This window comes from Antechinus flavipes, chromosome 5, assembly GCF_016432865.1.
Source record: "Antechinus flavipes isolate AdamAnt ecotype Samford, QLD, Australia chromosome 5, AdamAnt_v2, whole genome shotgun sequence".
Classification (NCBI taxonomy): Eukaryota; Metazoa; Chordata; class Mammalia; order Dasyuromorphia; family Dasyuridae; genus Antechinus; species Antechinus flavipes.
In genome coordinates this window covers 45,889,518-45,897,450 of record NC_067402.1, presented here as the reverse complement: position 1 = coordinate 45,897,450, position 7,933 = coordinate 45,889,518, and the positions used below count along the sequence as shown (strand labels likewise).

The window sequence follows — 7,933 nt, the reverse complement described above, 5'->3', positions numbered from 1 at the left end:
AATTACAAAAAAGTTTCCACACAAATAAAGTCAGAGGAAATGGATCTTACACTTACATGGATGAGAGTAAAGTCTAAGAAGTTTGAGAAGATAGGAAGGGACCAAGTTATGAAGGACTTGAAGAGTCAAACAGGATTTGATATTCATCTGGGAGGTAACAGAACCACTGGAGTCGACTGAATGCTTTAGTCAGATATGCACTTAAGGATGATCGATTGACAAATCCCAGCATAGATCATCAGAGGTGTTTGCTCAGTAGATCCAGCTGATCTACCTTGGACAGAATGGCTCCAAGTCTCTCAGTTTGGTGAATCTCACTTCCTCTCTAGCTTATGCCCTGAGAACATGTTCTTTTCACATCTTCCCTCTCTAGCCCACTTTCCCCACTTTGTGCCTTCTCTTTACCTTTTCTCTTCCTCTCTAACCTCCTCATTCTAGCTACCAACTAGACTTGAAGGCTTTTGACAGTCATGTTCAACATCACAGAATCATTGTTTCAGATCCAGGAACGACCCTTAAAAACCACTGAATTCAACTGTAAAATTTTGGGGATAAGAAAAATGAAGCTCCCAGGAGGATAATTAACTTGTTCAAGATTTGAGTGAACATGCATAGGATTTGAACCCAGCTTCTCTGAAGCATTCCTTGATTCTTACAGTAACCTACACTCTCAATAAGCTAATTATCTGGTAGTTGTTCATCTCTGCAATTTTATTTCTGCCAAATGTTTTTGGAGTTGCATTTATTTAGTTCTTGGATATCTTAGTCAATTATCAAATATTTCATATTTTTAATTTTTTTAAATTTCAAATATTCATAGTTACATAGATTTTATCTTCATAGCTATTTAAACCTTGGGTTTTGTTGGTAGTGTACAGGAATTCTAATGATCTATTTTATATTCCAAAACTTTACTGAATTTATTTTAATTTTAGTGGCTGCTTCAGGGTTCTCCAGATTGACCATTATATATCATCTGCCAAAAAAAAAAAATTAGTTTTGCTTTCTCTTTGCCTAAGCTTATTCAATTTCTTTTTCTTTTATCACTATTACTATTGTTTCTCGGGCTGTATTAAATAATTGTAGTGAAAATAGATATCTTTGCTTTACTCTTAACCTTTTGGAAAGTCTTCTAACTTTCCTTATTTATGAGGAATGTTTGCTCTCAGTTTTAGAAAGATACAATTTACTTTAGTAAGGAAAAGTCCATTTAGCCCCATGTTTACTAAGTAGGCTTTAAAAAAAAATAGAAATGAGTATTAGATTTTATCAAAAGTTTTCAGTATCTATTAATTAAATGATTTATTTTATATATATATGTGGTCTTCCTATATTAACAAACACTACATTCTTGGTCATGGCATATAATCCTTTTAACATGTTGTTATAACCTCATTATTAATATGGTCCTAGTAGAGAGATTTAAATGGAATATTATTTTGAGAAGCTCTTGTAATGTCGGAGAAACTGAGGCAGGAGAGAGATTAGAGAGTTTTAATATTTTATTAATGGGAGAGTAAGATTGACTGGACAGGACTCTCGTCTCAGATTATCCAGTCAGACAGAGATAAAGATATACTGGGACCAAGGAATCCATGTTGGTCCCAAGGCTGGAAGAGACTGTCATCCCAAAGAATCCAGCGTCCAGTATACAGCCGCCAGCCTCCAGCCTCCAGCAAGGAATGGAGGAACTTCAACTTCTTAAATACCTTTTCTCTAAACAAAGGAAGGGGGTAAGAAGTGAGGAAAAACCTCTATCAGGGAAGCCATAAATCCTAGAAAACCCAGAGACAGGATGTCTGAATACAAAGAAGTAAAGATATCAGTGAGGTATCTTGGAATATTTTAGAGGGATATTGTAAATTCTTGAGGACAGAAAAGAGTCAGGAGGTCTACTCTCTTGTTTATCTTGCTAACAATTTATAACTTTAGAGCAAATAGTCCTCAGTCTTAATAGGTCAAAGGGGGATTTACAGCTAAGGGGATTGAGATGGAACAGTTAAGGAAACTGAGACAAGGGAAACTAGTTCAGGAAAACTGAGTCAGGACAGTTAAAGAGAACTGTGGCGTAACACTCTGACTCCCAAATCAGATAAATTCCCAGGGAAGCCAGAACTTGTTACTTGTATAAGTAACAAGCTTGTGTAAGGTGTCTACAGGATGGAAGGGGCCTCTAATCTGTAGCTGGTTGGAGCCCAGCAGAGCAGGCTAGAGTCAGAGTCAGGAATCAAACAGAAGTTTTAATTTCAAAGTGAGAAGATTGGCAAGCAAACCACATGTACCAAGGCCCTGTCCTAATTGGGGGTGGGGGAAGAGGGGGAGGCACGGGCATGCAGCTTTAGGGTAGTTGAGCTTTGATTTACACATTTGTGACTAGACAAAGAATCAGACAGTGTGGGGTAACAATAGTAGTGAGGCACAATAATGTCTGGTGAGAAAAATTTTGCTCACATCAGGCTTTGGTGTCTGGACTTGTTGCCGTTTGCCTGAGTTCAGGGATCATCGGTTCTAGAAGTGAGCACAAAGTTGTTGTGCCAAGGTCAGTCTTGCTGGGCTTTAGCTGTGGAAAACAGGGTGTCTCCTAATATTTTGGCTTTTCTCCCTTTTGGCCAAAGGGAAGAAGTCTAAAAGAATCCCTAACCCTTATAGCTAATAAAAGAGGGGAAGAAATAAACCAAGATTCACAAGAGGCCAGGTAAGCCAGGACAGGTTTCCTAGGGACTCACCTTGAGGGGAACTAGGCAAGAATTGTGTTCCAGGTGTCATTGCTAGCCTTTGTTTGCTTGCAAGCAGAAAAGGGATGGGCCAAGAATGGAATCAGAGAAAATACCAACTTGTGCTTGAATCAGGGCCCATAATGAAAAGGAAGAGGAGAAAAAACAAGGCTAATATTCAGCCCTTATTTGAAATCTTGGAACTGTAGTCTCATGGATATTGGCTTCGTCTGAGCCTGTATTAGATAAACTTCGAGGTTCATGGAGAGTTCTACCATCCACTCTGAAGCAGGGGCTTTCTTCAGATGATCCAGGAGTCTGCACCCACAAGTTTGGCAGCTGTGGAAGTAAATCAGAAGGACCTGGCAAGGGCTCTTAGAGAAAATATATCAATTTCCTTTTTTTATTCTAGCTTTTTATATATAAAACATATGCATGGGTAATTTTTCAACACTGACCCTTACAAAAACTTCTGTTTCAACTTTTCCCCTCCTTCCCCTCAACCCCTTCCCTAGATGGCATGTTAAATATGTTAAAGTCATATCAATTTCTGAATCTGAGTTTCTGGTCATTATAACATAAGTCCTTAGTTAAGAGTATCTAAACAACACTGATTAATGATCCAGTTTCCCAGTCACACAGGACTAGGTTAAACAATACAATAAAGTTTTCCTCATAATTGCGTAATATTACATTAAGTCAGGTACAGACAGATCGAACCACTTAGAGATTTCACAATTGTTAGAAACATGCTTGATACCGAAATTCAGGTATCAAGGAAAGTTTGTGACAGAGAGTCCAGAAGAATTGGATATTTCTGGCCAGAAGTAGACTCCACCCTTCTTTAGAAAGAGGGAGAATTGGATACAGAAGCAAGACAGGCTTTATGCTGTTAAGTTTGTCACAGTACCCTCCCTTCAGAAAACAAATTAGTCAGTTCTCTTCTGGGTTACAGTCTTTTTAATACACCTGCTTATGTTTCCCCAAAATATGTATAAGCATGTCCCCCCACCCTTGCCATGTGTCCCATGTTCAGTTAATGAGGCTCTAATTTTATGTCATATAATAGGCAACGAGCCTATCAAGCAAGTGCAATAAAGAAAAGCCTTGTTCTGATAATTGACCCTGGCCAGTTTAAGCCAGTTTTTACCCTGGACCTCTTTATCAGAATTTTGTAGCTAAGTTAGTTTCTCCTTCTGAAAACTCATTAGTCAGTAATGCTTATTATCTTACATTACCTTGAAGTTTGCAACATTCTGTGGAAACCTAACTTTTCAATATTTCCCAAACAATGGACTAGTTCTGAGAAGAGAGTATTGATATGTCACCAAGATAAAAAAATGTATTCATAACTGAAATCAAGTCTCTTTGTACTCTAGTGACCTGTTCTCAATATCCATTTAACCAGCACATTTTGAGTTCTTACATGTCTCATGTAGTGATCTGATTCCTAGATAGTTTTTCTTGGATAGTAGGCTTAATTCTCCAAACAGCTGTAAAGAAGGCTTTGCTTCTCTGATTCCAAATCTAGGGGTTCTGAGACAATTATGACAATATAATTTAGTATAATCACTTAAATTTCATTCTTCAATCTTGAAACTTCAGAGAATTTCAGTTTATATACCATTTGCTGTTTCTATCCTTACCTAAATCCTATATTGGATATAAAAATCTTTTTAAAAATTTATGAGGATCTTCTAAGTTATGGGACCCTGCCGAGAGGGTCCCTCCTTTGATGGAGGCCACCTCGACCTTTGATGCACAGTAAGTCTTCTACCATGTAGTAGAAACACCCTTGTTGAGCAAGGAGCAATGATTTGTTGTCATGGGAACGAGTGTAATTGAGGGTCACAGGCAGTTGCTCTTGGAGCAGGGATGCCTGAACAGGGCCTCTCCCCTGTGAGTGAGTTGCTAAATTGCTGCATGGGCTCTCCTCCCATTGGCAGATACCATGCATACACAAAGCCCGCGAGTTGCTTCTCTGAATGGTGATTGGGGATTGTCTACTATTCATGCTGATCACGCTTGCAAAAATGTTTGTCAACAAGACTGTACAGAATAATAAACTGGAGCTCTTTTCACACCCTATTAGTCTCCCGCCCATTCATCTCGCCTCCAAGATCAAAGGGCTCATATGCTATGAGTTCTTAAAAGATGGTGACTACAAGGGTCCAACCATAAAATGAATTCTTCTGCCTTTTAAAAGTATCAGACAAATACTTTAATAATGAGAAAAGAATTTCACTTTCTTTACCATTCTATAATTTATGTCTAAAAGCATATTCTAATTTTGAGAACTTATTACTAAACATACTCAAAGCCTGAATTTCCATGATAAATAAATTTGGAAGTCAATCATATAATCCTATAGCTTTCTCAAAATTTATTTCATTTATTTTCAAAACTTAGATTACATCTTTGTCTTATTACTCTAATCATTTCTGTCATAGGAGAATACTATCATATTATAATTTGAAGGGTTAAGAAGAGGTTGCTAAAAGGTACAATTTACCTTTTATTTTTCTCTTCACTCTAGGATTACTTCTAAACTAGCTGCCTTCCTTCATTGCTCTAAAAGAATAAGGCTATTAACATTTACTTTTAAAACTTTAATAAAATCCAGGCCTTATTTTTTCTTTGAAAATTCTACATAGTATGATGATCAATTCTGATGGACATTGTTCTCTTCAACAATGAGATGAACCAAATCAGTTCCATTTGTTCAATAATAAACAGAACCAGCTACACCCGGCGAAAGAACTCTGGGAAATGAGTGTGAACCACTACATAGCGTTTCCAATTTGTCTGCTTGCATATATGATTTCCTTCTCAGGTTAATTTTACCTTATTTCAAAGTCCGATTCTTCTTGTGCAGCAAAATAACTATGGATATGTATACATATATTATATTTAATATCTACTTTAACATATTTAACATGTATTGGTCTACCTGCCATCTGAGGGAGGAAGAGAAGGAGGGGGAAAGTTGGAATAGAAGGTTTTTCAAGGGTCAATGCTGAAGAATTACCCATGCATATATCTTATAAATAAAAAAGCTATAATAATTAAAGAGAGAGAGAGAGAAATTCTACATGGCCATATCCCAAAACTCATTAAGATATTTCAGAAAGGGGTGAATCTCAGGAGTTCTCCTCTGCAAATTTAAAATGATTAACTTTCATACTCCTTAATCTGCTAAATTTTTAATAATTTTAATGTTTTGTTAGAAAACAAATAGCAAAGTTGATGTTTTTAGGAGTTCCACAAACTTTGATTTTTGGATTTTATTTCTATAATTCCAACATAGCCAAAGCTGAAATGGAAGAAAAAAAGTGTCTTCCAGATTTTTTTTTCCTTTTTTCTTATAACCTAATCTTCCATGGAAAGTCTAAAGTGGAAGTTAATCCTGCTTACTAAGACAATTGTTTCAATTATGAAAATTCATTAATTTTTCCCAGTGTTCTAAACTCTCTGGCTATAGCTTTTAGAAGTTTTTCTGGCTTTCTACATTTTAAATCTTTCAAGGTAATACAATCTCGCTGACAACATAAACATGACAGACATTTTACTTTTTACAAAGACACAAATACAGACAAAACGACAAGATAGATATAGACACAGATACTTTTAACAAAACATGTAGTTACAATCTATACAGTTACAATCCACACGGTTACAAGGGCATACAATTTCAATTTTACAGAGGCGTACAGTTTAAAAAACAGCAGAGGCACACAGAGGGACAAGAAGCATGTAGTTACAATTTTACAGGGGCATGCAGCAAAAGAAAACAAAACAAAACAGAGGGGTGCAGCTTAAGTAAGGATATCCTTACCAGAGGGATCCAAGACAAATCAGGTCATGAGAGAGCCCTAGCATTTTCCTCTCCAAAAATGCAAAGTTGAACCAAAACAGCAAGACTGAAGCAAAAACAAGGGCAGAGGACTCACCAGGGGAGGGGGATCGGATTCCAGACAAATAAATCTCCTATTGGTACCAGAGTCTACTGGCCCTATTCCATGTCCACCCTACTCCTGCCACTAATTGAACCAAACCAGCTTCTAATCTGTGGGTGGTCAGAGTTGAACAGAGCAGGTTAGAGACAGGAAAGGCAGGAATCAAACAAAAGTTTAATTTCAAAGGGAGGGAAATGGCTTGCAAGCAAGGAGGCAAATTGGCTCTGCTCTTAGTGGGGAGGCGGGGAGGGCGGGGAGACTCTACTTTAATGTGCCTAACAACTAACATCATCATTTTCATGCTTCTGTTTTATTTCTCTCTTTTGCTATGTGTCCTTGGGAATGTGTGCAGGGAGAAGGGGTCAGATGGAAAGAAATAGTGTGGAGGCATAAAAGTTAGTAGATGATTGGCCACTAGGCTTGTGGAGATAGAGGAGAAAAAGAGAAAGCCAATGTTGTGAACCTGAAGCTCTAACAGAATGATGGCATCTTTTGTAAAGACAGTAGAAGACCTCTAGAAGAGGGAGATTTGAGATGTCTCTTTTGGTGTTCATTCGTTTCAGTTGTGTCTCACTTTTCATCACCCCATTTGGTGTTTTCTTGGCACAGGTACGGGAGTGGTTCACCATTTCCTTCTTCAGCTCATTTTACATTAGAGGAAACTGAGGCAAACAAGTTAAGTGATTTGCCCAGGGTCACAGAGCTAATAAGTGTCTGAGGCCAGCCTCAACTCAGGAAGAGAAAAAGTCTTCCTGATTCCAAGCTACTGCTGTTTACTGCACCATATGGAGACATTCAATGAATAGCTATTAGGTCCAAGACTTTAAAAAAAAAAAAAAACCAACCCTATTAATCACATCATTAGCTCCTCTACTGCTGATTGGCTTTTTCTTTTTCTTTTTTTTAAAATTTTCTTTTAATTTTCTTTTATAATAATTTTTTATTGACAGAACCCATGCCAGGGTAATTTTTTTTTTACAATATTATCCCTTGCATTCGCTTCTGTTCTGATTTTTCCCCTCCCTTCCTCCACCCCCTCCCCTAGATGGCAAGCAGTCCTATATATGTTAAATATGTTGCAGTATATCCTAGATACAATATATGTTTGCAGAACCAAACAGTTCTCTTGTTGCATAGGGAGAATTGGATTCAGAAGGTAAAAATAACCCGGGAAGAAAAACAAAAGTGCAAATAGTTCACATTCATTTCCCAGTGTTCTTTCTTTGGATGTAGCTGCTTCTGTCCATCATTTATCAATTGAAA

At 37.3% G+C, this 7,933-nt stretch overlaps 1 long non-coding RNA gene across 1 annotated transcript; it reads right to left on the bottom strand.

Annotated features, from left to right (window-relative positions):
* Nucleotides 1–1,467: 1,467 nt before the first annotated feature.
* Nucleotides 1,468–7,681, bottom strand: LOC127564119 (uncharacterized). The gene is made up of 3 exons (XR_007954196.1): nucleotides 6,550–7,681; nucleotides 2,727–3,053; nucleotides 1,468–1,716 (listed from the first exon to the last, which is right to left on the bottom strand). It is a non-coding gene; the product is annotated as an uncharacterized LOC127564119 (long non-coding RNA).
* Between the last annotated feature and the right edge of the window lie 252 nt (nucleotides 7,682–7,933).